Source organism: Scyliorhinus canicula, chromosome 2, assembly GCF_902713615.1.
Source record: "Scyliorhinus canicula chromosome 2, sScyCan1.1, whole genome shotgun sequence".
NCBI classification, from domain to species: Eukaryota; Metazoa; Chordata; class Chondrichthyes; order Carcharhiniformes; family Scyliorhinidae; genus Scyliorhinus; species Scyliorhinus canicula.
The window spans coordinates 283,770,478-283,783,477 of NC_052147.1; the positions used below are offsets into that span (position 1 = coordinate 283,770,478).

Below are 13,000 nucleotides of genomic sequence, written 5' to 3' on the forward strand. Positions count from 1 at the left end.
CTCACCACCACTTTCTTAAGGGCACTTAAGGCAAAGGTGCCAGTGACGCTACATAACCCATGAATGAATAAAATTAACTCCCAATTGAGCCACCTTCAAAGCAGATCGGTGCAACAGCATTACTCCCAGGACCAAAACTGTACAAAATAAATCCTGATATTTCAACCAGATGCGGATTAGCTGCGTCCTTAAACGAGCCAATACGGGTAAATCAGAATCTGGAAATGGTACGACTCTGGTAAGGAAATGTTACACAGTCAGAAGGAGAACACACCCGAGGACGGGGCTTGCAGCCCCGGACGGTTATACTGGAGCATTGCGGCTGGCTCGGTGCTCTGACATTATACAGGAGCTGGAAGTTCAAACACTAACTCTCACCTCTATCTCCTCCGGACACCGCTCTGCTCGCTTTATTCCCCCCCCCCTTCCTTGTGGAGAGGTAAATGGCCGAAGAAGTGAAAAGTATTTCCTTGCCGTTTCTAGGCCTCAGCAAATTTCCCAGCGTGGGTCACGGCGCCGCAATCGCCCGACCTTCTGCTACTTTGCAACACTTGCCATTTGCTACTCTGCGCAAATGGCCCCCGTGTTACAGCAGATCCCCCGGGAAGGTGCAGCCAACATTGATCTCCAGCTGCCACACCTCACCAATTCAGCAAAAAAAAACATTAGATTTCACGACCTCTGAACCGTGAACAATTTACGGCGCTGCAACCTCCACAAGCAGCAATGAGATAAATAACCCCAGATTCTCCCATTAGAGGAGGTGGGTTGAAGGGTAACCTGGCAGCAGGAGCTCTTCTTCAAATGGGACTTGGGTCTTTGGCATCCTCCGCAGAGAGAGAGAGCGCGCACAGGCAGCACAGTGGTTAGCACAGTTGCTTCACAGCTCCAGGGTCCCAGGTTCGATTCCCGGCTTGGGTCACTGTCTGTGCGGAGTCTGCACGTTCGCCCCGTGTCTGCGTGGGTTTCCTCCGGCTGCTCCTGTTTCCTCCCACAAGTCCCGAAAGACGTGCTGTTGGGTGGATTGGACATTCTGAATTCTCCCTCTGTATCCGAACAGGCGCTGGAATGTGGTAACGAGCAGATTTTCACAGTAACTTCATTGTGATGTTAATGTAAGCCTACTTGTGACAGTAACAACGATGATTATTATAACCTTGCATCCAATGGATTTATTTTAGCCATTCAAGCTATCTGGGCGTGGCTGGGCCAGCATTGAATGTCCATCACAAACTACCCAACTAATAGTGTGGGAGCTGGAGGAATGCTCTTTGTCATCCGGATAAACCGCGTGCAGAAAACGTTTCCAGTTTTTCAACTTTGAGCTCAGGATTTCTGAACCTGGGGAGCAGCTCGAATCACTCCAGATCGCATCGACGCAGTAAGGCACAGGGGCTGAATATTTTCTGGATTGCACACTGGAGAGGTGGTTGACCTCCAACTATCCAGTTCAGTTTAGGAGGAGAGTAATTGGGTAGCCACCCAGCGAGGTTGGAAGAGGAAGGCAGTGCAGGAATGGTCTGGGAGCATGGTGCTCACAAACTGGTTTCCAACACTGAATCCTGCTGGACACCTTGGAGAATGGCACCGCAGGGCAAAGAACTGCAAAAGGGTCCATAGCAAAGTGAGGAAACATGTCAGTCATAAGGATTTGCCAACGGAATAGATGTGTTTATACAACCACCATCTGCAGCATCAAAGGACAAAGTCACCAATCACGCAGTGCTTTTTCAGGACAAACATGCCAAGCATGTTGGCACCAATCAAGCAAAAAAGGTTTTGTTGGCTTGGGCATGAACACAGGATGAGCAATGGTCACATCACAAATGATATGCTATATGGAAGGTAGCAGGCCACGCAAAGCTCAAATTTAAAAATGCTGTCAAAAGAAACATGAAAGACCTTAACATCAATCACAACGAAAATTCTAGCTGATGATCAATGGTGACAACTTCATGTGTGGCACTGGTAGCACACTTTGCCTTTCCAGATTTGCCTTTTTTTTTAAAATAAATTTTATTGAAATTTTTTACAGAAAATATAACGGCAAACAATGACAAGCAACAATAAAACACCATAATAACTGTAACACCCCCAAGACCGTAGCAACGCATGTATCTCACCCCCCCCCCCCACCCCCCCAAACCCAGTAAACAACAAGAGAACTTAAAAATAAATTAAAATTAAATAAACATAGTCAACCCCCCTCACCCCCCCCCCCCTTTTCCCCCTCCCCCCCCCCCCCCGGGTTGCTGCTGCTGCTGACCCAGTACCCTATCGCTGAGCCAGAAAGTCGAGGAAAGGTTGCCACCGCCTAAAGAACCCTTGTACCGATCCTCTCAGGGCAAATTTGACCTTCTCCAGCTTAATAAATCCCGCCATGTCATTGATCCAGGTCTCCACGCTTGGGGGTCTCGCAACCTTCCACTGTATCAAGATCCTCTGCTGGGCTACTAGGGACGCAAAAGCCAGAACACCGGCCTCTTTCACCTCCTGCACTCCCGGCTCCACCCCAACCACAAAAATCGCGAGTCCCCAGCCTGGCTTGACCCTGGATCCTACCACCCTCGACACCGTCCTCGCCAGCCCCTTCCAGAACTCCTCCAGTGCCGGGCATGCCCAGAAAATATGGGCATGGTTCGCTGGACTCCCCGAACACCTGACACACCTGTCTTCGCCCCCAAAGAACCTACTCATCCTAGACCCGGACATGTGGGCCCGGTGCAGCACCTTGAATTGGATGAGGCTAAGCCGCGCACATGAGGAGGAAGAGTTAACCCTCTCCAGGGCATCAGCCCATGTCCCATCCTCGATCTGTTCCCCCAGTTCCCCCTCCCACTTAGCCTTTAGCTCCTCTACTGACGCCTCCTCCACCTCCTGCATTACCTTGTAGATATCAGATATCTCCCCATCCCCGATCCAGACCCCCGAAAGCACCCTGTCACTCACCCCCCTCGCGGGAAGCAAAGGGAATCCCTCCACCTGCCGCCTAGCAAACGCCTTTACCTGCAGGTACCTGAACATGTTCCCCGAGGGGAGCCCAAATTTCTCCTCCAACTCCCCCAGGCTCGCAAACCTCCCATCAATGAACAGGTCCCTCAGCTGTCTGATGCCCGCTCTGTGCCAACCCTGAAATCCCCCATCAATGTCCCCCGGGACAAACCGATGGTTCCCCCTTAGCGTAGCCTCCATCGAGCCCCCCACTTCCCCCCTATGTCGCCTCCACTGCCCCCAAATCTTGAGGGTAGCCGCCACCACCGGACTCGTGGTATATCTCGTAGGAGGGAACGGCAATGGCGCCTTTACCAGGGCCCCCAGGCTTGTGCCTCCACAGGCCGCCCTCTCCATCCGTTTCCATGCTGCACCCTCCCCCTCCATCACCCACTTGCGCACCATCGACACATTGGCTGCCCAATAATACCCTGAGAGATTGGGTAACGCCAGCCCCCCACCATCTCTGCCCCGCTCCAAGAAGACCCTCTTCACCCTCGGGGTCCCATGCGCCAAAACAAAGCTCATGATGCTGCTGGTCACCCTCCTGAAAAAGGCCCTAGGGATAAAGATGGGCAAACATTGAAAAAGGAACAAGAACCTCGGGAGAACCGTCATTTTGACGGACTGCACTCTACCCGCCAGCGATAGCGGCACCATGTCACACCTTTTAAATTCCTCCTCCATCTGCTCCACCAGCCTGGTAAAATTAAGCTTATGGACAGTCCCCCAACTCCTGGCCACCTGCACCCCCAGGTATCTGAAACTCTTCACTGCCCTCTTAAACGGGAGCCTCCCAATTCCCTCCTCCTGATCACCCGGGAGCACTACAAACACCTCGCTCTTGCCCATATTCAGCTTATAGCCGGAGAAGCTCCCAAACTCAGCCAACCGCTCCATCACCCCCGGCATTCCCCCTCTGGGTCCACCACATACAACAGCAGGTCGTCCGCATACAGCGATACCCTATGTTCCTCCCCACCCCGCACCAGACCTCTCCACCTCCCCGACTCCCTCAGCGCCAAAGCCAGAGGTTCTATCGTCAGTGCAAAAAGCAAGGGGGACGGCGGCACCCCTGCCTGGTCCCACGGTAGAGCCTGAAGTACTCTGATCTCCTTCCATTGGTAACTACACTCGCCATCGGGGCCTCGTAGAGCAACCTCACCCATTTGATGAACCCCTCCCCGAATCCGAACCGCTCCAGCACCTCCCACAGGTACCCCCACTCAACTCTATCAAACGCCTTCTCTGCATCCAGCGCCACCACTATCTCCGCCTCCCCCTCCACCGCCGGCATCATAATAACATTTAACAATCTCCGCACATTCGTGTTAAGCTGTCTTCCCTTGACAAATTCTGTCTGATCCTCGTGTATCACCCCGGCACACAGTCCTCTATCCTGGTGGCCAGGATCTTCGCCAGCAACTTAGCATCCACATTGAGGAGCGAGATTGGCCTGTATGATCCACACTGCAAGGGGTCCTTATCCCGCTTCAGGATCAGAGAGATCAGCGCCCGTGACATCGTCGGGTGCAAAGCCCCCCCCTCCCATGCCTCATTGAAGGCTCGCACCAACAGGGGGCCCACCAGATCCGCATACATTTTATAAAATTCCATCGGGAACCCATCCGGCCCCGGCGCCTTACCTGACTGCATTTGACCAATCCCCCTGACTAGTTCCTCCAACTCTATCAGCACCCCCAGCCCCTCCACCAGCTCCTCCTGCACCTTTGGGAAGGATAGCCTGTTCATTAAGCTCTCCATCGCCCCCCCCCCCCTCTCCCCCCCCCCCCCCCCCCCCCCCCCCCCCCCCCCACCGGTGGCTCCGACCGGTACAGTTCCTCATAAAAGTCCCTAAAGACCCCGTTCACCTCTGCCCCCTTCCGCACCACATTCACACCCTTATCCATCACTCCACCAATTTCCCTAGCCGCAACTCGTCTGCGGAGCTGATGCGCCAACATCCTGCTCGCCTTCTCCCATACTCATATACCGTGCCTTGCGCCCTCCTCCACTGTGTCTCTGCCTTTCTGGTGGTCAGCAAGTCAAACTTGGCCTGCAAGCTACGCCGTTCCCCCATCAACCCCTCCTCCGGGGCCTCCGCGTACCTCCTATCCACATCCAGGAGCTCCCCCACCAGTCTCTCCCTCTCCCTCCTTTCCCTATGGGCCCGGATGGAAATCAGCTCCCCCCGGATCACTGCCTTCAGAGCCTCCCAGACCATCCCCACCCGGACCTCCCCCGTGTCGTTGGTCTCAAGATACCCATCAATACTTCCCCGGACCTTCCTACACACCTCCTCATCAGCCAGCATCCCCACATCCAGACGCCACAGCGGGCGCTGGTCCCGCGCCTCCCCCATCTCCAGATCGACCCAGTGCGGAGCTTGGTCTGAAATTGCTATGGCCGAATACTCGGCATCCTGCACCTTCGGGATCAATCCCCTGCTCAGGACGAAAAAATCTATTCGGGAGTAAACCCTATGCACATGGGAAAAATAGGAGTACTCCCGCGCCCTCGGCCTCCCGAACCTCCAGGGATCCACCCCTCCCATCTGGTCCATAAACCCCCTCAGCACCTTGGCCTCCTACCCGCCCTTGAACTGGACTGGTCCAGTGGGGGATCTAGCACCGTGTTAAAGTCTCCCCCCATGATCAGGCCCCCTGCCTCCAGGTCCGGAATGCGGCCCAACATACGCCTCATAAAGCCAGCATCATCCCAATTCGGGGCATACACATTTACCAGTACCACCTTCTCTCTCTGCAGCCTACTCTTCACCGTAACAAATCTGCCCTCCTTGACCGCCACCACCTCAGACGCCTCGAACGCCACCCTCTTCCCCACCAGAATCGCCACCCCCTGATTCTTCGCGTCTAATCCTGAGTGTAAACCTGCCCCACTCACCCCTTCCTCAGACGAACCTGGTCCGCCACCTTCAAGTGGGTCTCCTGGAGCATAGCCACGTCCGCCTTCAGCCCCTTCAAATGAGAAAATACCCGAGCCCGCTTAACCGGCCCATTCAGCCCCCTCACGTTCCAGGTGATCAGCCGGATCAGAGGGCACCCCGCCCCCTCCCCCACCGACTAGCCATAGCACATCGACTGCTCGCCCCAGGCCAGCACACCCCGCCCAACCCGTTCCCCATGACGATACCGCCTCCCCTCTACCCCCCCTCGGCCCACACAACTCCCTCCTGGCCATTCCAGCAGCAACCCGGTATTCCCCCCACCCCCACCCCCACGCCCCCCAGGCTAGGACCCTTCCTAGCTGAGATGCACCCTCAATGGTACTTCCGTGAGTCAGCTGACTTCTGCTGACCCCGGCAACTCCCGCCAAAACCCGGCCCCTCCCGACTTGGGGTCATCCCCCCTCCTGCCACACCTCTTTGGCACCGCTTCAGCGCGGGTAAAAACCAGTAGAAGCCACGCCCCCACCGCCGGCTCCACCCCTCCTGCCCCGCAGCGCGGGAAACCAGAGGAAAGCCCGCGCTTTCACGCTGCCCCACCCCACCTTTCTGACGCCGCTCCCAAATTCCAGCTCCACCCTATCCCCCTGTCCCGTACAGAAGAAAAAACAAACCCCAACATTCACCACATAACACAAAACCATGCCCAACAGACCCACCCGGAAACAGAGCAAAAACCAACATAAAAAACACATGTCAAAATTACAAAAACAGCAACAGCAAAAACAGCAACGACCTTAGTAGACCGGACCCCGCAGCCCCCAGACCCTAGTTCGAGTCCAGCTTCTCCGCCTGTACAAAGGTCAGATTTGCCTTGTTGAGGTACGAATATACATGCTGCAGATGATCTTGTGTAGCCACTGAAGCTGGCCACTTCCCGACATAAAATGGAACATTGAGTTGCATGCAGGGAAAATTGGACAATGACAGAGAGGCAAGCAGGTTGCAGAACCTCTCTGTGGATTCTGTCTGTGAAGAAACCAGACAGCATAGAAACTAACAAGCTGCGCATATTAATTGAGCGATTCCCGGTGATTCCCAGGCACAATGGACACAACAATTAGAAGAGATTGAAACATTCTATAGCATGTCAGACATCCCGGCGCCAGTGGAGTCTGAAACAAAAGGACACAAGCAAGGTGGAAAGAACCGCCCAGTGATCGAGGAACAGCCCCGTTATTGGGGAAATTCAAATCAATCGATTGGGAAGAGACCCAATCGATTGCAAGTTTATAGAGGGTCCACCCAGATGAGCGCGAAACCCAAAACAGTATAAGACAGAGACCCCGACCCCAGGATCTCTCTCTTAGCTAGGCTCTCTTAGTCAGCCCTCCTCGCTCTTAGCCGAAGACCTTTGCAGCAGCTGTTGCTCGTTCTGGGTGAGTGTGCTTAACACTCGATTTGGCTCTGTTTCGTTACTTAGCTCTGGAGTCGCCAGGTATCGTTAAGCTACCGCCACAAGTTTCAAGGTCAAGTTCAAAGCAATAAACCATACACCAATTAGTAAGTTCAAACAAATGAGTTTATTATAATACAATTATAATACTACCCATGCACACGCTAAGATGATTAAACTATTCCTACCACTAAATAAACCAATACTTATCTTAAAAGGAACTGCCGGATCGGGGACAAGGCCTCTTGCTCTGCACTGGTCCGCAGACTTCAGGTTGGTACGGGTTAAAAAGGGGTCAGGAGTGTCTATCTCTGGTAGCGATCGTTGTGAGACACTTACTTGCTGGCGGCTGCTGTCCCAAACCTCTCCTCTCTCTCGGTCAAGGTCTTCTTCGGTAAAAGGCTGGTCGAGAGGTCTGGTCAAGAGAGGAGGGCTGGTCAAGAAGAACGAACTAAGTTTGGGACCTGTCTTTTATAGGTCCCAGGGCTTCTCGCCCTTTTGGGCGGACCCTCGATCTGCTGGGAATCGATTGGGCTGCTTCCCAATCGATTTGTTTGAATCCCCCCAGTACTGAGGCTATCCCTCGGCTACTGGGCGGGCTTTCAGGTGCTTTGTCTTCGAACCCCGCTGGTGCCGGGGTGTCTGGTTTCCCATACACTGTTGCAATCACTTCCCTATTTGTGTCCATTGTCCCTGGGATCGTTCCATTACTATGTTAGCTATCCCGGAGATTGGCTCATTAGTATGCGGAATGTTCATTTCGGTGCTGTCTGCTCTCTTAGCAGACAGAATACACATTAGCTTGGTGCAGCCTGCTTGTGCTGCAAACTCTGTCATTTTAACCTGCAAGCTTTGCATTCCTCCATTTTGTATTGAGGGAATGGCCAACTTTGGTGGCTACACAGCTCTCCAGGAACTTGGACGTGAGAAGGAGAGGCCTGGCTACACCGACAAGTAAGTGTCATACAATGCACGCTACGAGAGTAGACACTCCTGACCCCTTTAGTCCACACCAACTGGAAGCCTGCGGATCCAGGACAAAGCAAGAGGCCATTGTTCCCTGATCCGGCAGTTCCCTTATTCCAGATAAGTATTGGCCTAGTAGTGGTAGGAACAGTTTAGTCTTAGTATTATGTGCATGAATAGTAAATAACTGTGTAATAATAAACGTGTCTTGTTTGAACTTACTAACTGGTGTATTGAGTCATTGATCTGAACTTGAATCTTGTGGCGGTATCATCAAGATACCTGGCGACTCTAGAGCTTAGGAATAAAACAAAGACAATTGAGTGTTAAGGACACTCACCCAGAACGAGCAACACTTGGATAACCTCACCATGGTTCTGAAACTGCATTCCCACCATCTCTTGCAGATGGAAGCATGCCAATCAAATGATGTAGCTAAACCCATAACAATTTTAAGGGACACAGGTGCTATGCAAACTCTCTCATTGGAGAAAATCCCTGTATATTTCCCATCTATCTCGTTCACTACACCTTCTCCCACAACAATGTTTACCTCAGGTCTCCTGGTTCTAGCTAGAACTACTGTTCCACAGGAATCAGTGCTGGGACCTTTGCTGCTCGTAGTATATAAACGATTTGGAGGAAAATGTAACTGGTCTGATTAGTAAGTTTGCAGACGACACAAAGGTTGGTGGAATTGAGGATAGCAATGAGGATACAGCAGGATTTAGATCATTTGGAGATTTGGGCGGAGAGATGGCAGATGGAGTTTAATCCGGACAAATGTGAGGTCATGCATTTTGGAAGGTGTGAAACAGGCAGGGAATATACAGTGAATGGCAGAACCCTCAAGAGTATTGACAGTCAGAGAGATCTAGGTGTACAGGTCCACATGTCACTGAAAGGGGCAACACAGGTGGAGAAGGTAGTCAAGAAGGCATACGGCATGCTTGCCTTCATTGGCCGGGGCTTTGAGTATAAAAATTGGCAAGTCATGTTGCAGCTGTATAGAACCTTAGTTAGGCCACACTTGGGAGTATAGAGTTCAATTCTGGTCGCCACACTAACTGAAGGCTTTAGAGAGGGTGCAGAAGAGATTTACCAGGATGTTGCCTGGTATGGAGGGCGTTAGCTATGAGGAGAGGTTGAATAAACTCGGTTTGCTCTTACTGGAACGACGGTGGTTGAGGGGCAACCTGATAGAAGTCTACAAAATTATGAGGGGCAGACAGGGTGGATAGTCAGAGACTTTTTCCCAGGGTAGAGGGGTCAATTACTTGGGGGCATAAGTTTAAGGTGCGAGGAGCTAGGTTTAGAGGAGATGTATGAGGCACGTTTTTTACACAGAGGGTAGTGGGTGCCTGGAACTCGCTGCCGGAGGAGGTGGTGGAAGCAGGGACGATAAGTGACGTTTAAGGGGCATCTTGACAAATACATGAATAGGATAGGAATAGAGGGATACAGACCCCGGAAGTGAAGAAGATTTTAGTTTAGATGGGCAGCATGGTACTTTTCTTTGTTCTTTGTACTCTGTTCTGTACTATTCTGCTCTTTTGTTCATTTTTCAGAATCCTCCTTATGAACCCCAACAAATCCCTGTGGGCTTTCCTCACAACTTCCAACATGCTGAACGAACGTGTCTCACTTTATTTCAGCGGTAACACCTAGGCTCTCGAGTCTCGCCTCCACCCTCACTACCTTCCTTCCTGGTCAGAGAAGGATATCTTGAAAATATTTCCAGCTATCCATCCCTTACCCTTGGCTACCCACCTTCGATTCACTCTCCCACTTCCTATCCTTTTCAAAATTATACGGGTACAGAACAAAGGTTTAAATTTATGGATCATTTATAATCATTAGTCGGCATGGTGGCACAGTGGTTAGCACTATTGATTCACAGCACCAGGGACCCGGGTTCAATTTTCGGCTTGGGTCACTGTCTGTGCGGCGTCTTCACGTTCTCCCCGTGTCTGCGTGGATTTCCTCCGGGCGCTCCAGTTTCCTCCCACAAGTCCCGAAAGACGTGCTTATTAGGTGAGTTGGGCATTCTGAATTCTCCCTCTGTGTACCCGAACATAGAACATACAGTGCAGAAGGAGGCCATTCGGCCCATCAGACCCACTTAAGCTCTCACTTCCACCCTATCCCCGTAACCCAATAATCTCTCCTAACCTTTTTGGACACTAAGGGCAATTTAGCACGGCCAATCCACCTAACCTGCACATGTTTGGATTCTGGGAGGAAACAAAAAGGTTAGGTAGTTTTACTGGGTTACGGGATGTGGTGGAGGCATGGGCCTAAGTAGGGTGGGTTCGTGCAGACTCGTTGGGCTAAATGGCCTCCTTCTGCACTGTACGGATTCTATGAGTAGTATAATTAAAATGCCAAAATTGTAACTAAGCACTCTTACCCAATCCCCCCCGCCTTTCCAATTCGGCCTGCTCTGCACACACAGACAACACAGAGGGAAAGGGTGGTGCATTCTAATGGGTTTCAGTTAAAGTCTTTCAGGAGTTGAAGCTTTCGCTTCGGTGCTTCTTCCTTCTAAGCTTGAGCATGTTTTCTCTGGCAAGGCTGTCGACATTCTTGGTAGATTCAAGATCATTTCAACTGTAAAGATGTGCCAGGCACTCTCTGATTTTAGAACAATAATGCAGAGAGAGAGCTCCACTCCTGACACAGTCTAATCACTTCTGACCATCTCTCTCAGAAGCATCCCGCAGGAATCATTCACTGATTGTTGTCAGCCAGAACACTGTCCCTGGACAACCCACAGGTTGCCAGCCAATCAATCGAATCAAATTCCTCCAAAGCTGGTTCTTAATATTCCTGCGGCGCCGTTGTGTCTGTATTCTCCTCTCCTAAACTCAAATCCTGGAACAACACACCATGCTGACCAGCAGGCTGCTTCAGTTAAGTCCACTGTTGAAAGTCCACAAACCACGAATAATAAAATAAAATAAAAGAAATAGGAACAAAGTAAAATCAAAAGGAAGGACTCCAGGGGTGGTCATTATAATAACTCACAAGGAAGCTGCTGTGAACGAAGGTGTATTTAATTACATATTTATAATTACATTTTTAGTGCAGCATCCCACTCCCAGTGCAGACCCTGCTGCGGGGATAGATCTGATCAGGCCATGAGTTGGGCCAGCTTTTATCCCCTGCCTGAACGAGCCCTGGATGGATGGCCCCTGCCCCTCTCCTTTCCCCATTCCCCCCCCCCCCGTCCCCACCCTCCCCCCTCCCACCTTCCCCGTCACCCTCCCCACCCCCTCTGCCCCCCTCGCTCCACATCCCCTCCCCCCCACCTCCCCTCCCCCCCCTCTCCCCCCGCCCCCCCGGCCTTTATAGTGATGAGTATAGGAATAGAGATATTTACTGCAATTGTATAGGGCATTGGCGAGTCCACACCTGGAGTATTGTGTGCAGTTTTGGTGTCCTTGTCTGACAAAGGATGTTCTTGCTGTGGAGGGAGTGCAGTGAAAATTTACCAGGCTGACTCCTGGGATGGCGGGACTGTCATATGAGGATTAGGATTATATCTATTGGAGTTTTGAAGAGTGAGAGGTAATCTCATAGAAACCGATAAAATTCTAACAGGATTAGACAGGGTAGATTCAGAAAGAATGTTCCTGATGGTGGAGGCGTCCAGAACTTCGAGTCATAGTTTGAAGAGAAGGGTACACTTTTTACAAAGAACAAAGAAAAAAGTACTGCACAGGAACAGGCCCTTCGGCCCTCCAAGCCTGTGGCAATCATGAAAGCCAAACTACAAAAAAACCTTCTGCCCTTGGTCGGTCTGTATCCCTCTATTTCCTCCTAATTCATGCATGAACAGGCACCGGAATGTGGCGACTAGGGGCTTTTCACAGTAACTTCATTGAAGCCTTCTCGTGACAATAAGCGATTTTCATTTCATTTTTTCATTGCAGTGTTAATGTAAGCCTACTTGTGACAATAAAAATATTATTTATTTATTTATCCATCCAAATGCCTCTTAAATGTTGCTAATGTGGCTGCTTCCACCACATCCTCTGGCAGCACGTTCCAGGCACCCGCCACTATCTGTGTGAAAAACTTAGCCCGCACACATTCCTTAAACTTTCCCCCTCTCACCTTGAATCTTATAGTTGATACTTCCACCCTTGGAAAAAGCCTGACTGTCCACCCTGTCTATGCCTCATAATTATTTAGACCTCTATCAGGTCTCCCCTCAGCCTCCGTCTTTCCAGTGGAAACAATCCTAGTTATTCAACTCTCCTCATTGCCAACACCCTCGATACCAGGCAACATCTTCTTGGTGAACGTTTTAGGACTGAGGTGAGGAGAAATTTCTTCACCCAGAGAGTGGCGAACCTGTAGACTTCACTGCCACAGAAAGTAATTGAGCCCAAAATGTTGGTAATTTCAAGAAAGAATTAGATATAGCTCTTGGGGCTAAAGGGATCAATAGATACGGGGCGAAGAAGGGATCAGCCATGATCAAAATGAGTGGTCGAGCAGGCCTGAAGGGCCGAGTGGCCTCCTCCTGCTTCTAGTTTCTAGCTATGTTTCTATGTCTAAACTAGTTCACAGTTTTTTTTTCAGAGCCTATATGGCAGTCACTACAAGCTGACGCAATTGAGCACGGTGCCTTGCCTTCCTCTGGATTGATGACAGTAGCTTTCTGGGATGTTAGA

At 51.2% G+C, this 13,000-nt stretch overlaps 1 protein-coding gene across 2 annotated transcripts in view; it reads right to left on the reverse strand.

Annotated features, from left to right (window-relative positions):
* Positions 1-13,000, reverse strand: part of LOC119962210 (ATP-binding cassette sub-family B member 6, mitochondrial-like) — a 285,333-nt gene that overhangs the window by 263,022 nt on the left and 9,311 nt on the right. Inside the window, exon 1 of one of the 2 annotated variants that reach the window (XM_038790178.1) lies at positions 379-843. The exons of the other annotated variant lie outside the window; for it this stretch is intronic. The gene's annotated coding sequence lies outside the window, so the exon portion shown is untranslated. Of the gene's footprint in view, positions 1-378; positions 844-13,000 lie in introns of those variants that run through there. 2 annotated transcript variants of the gene reach the window in all.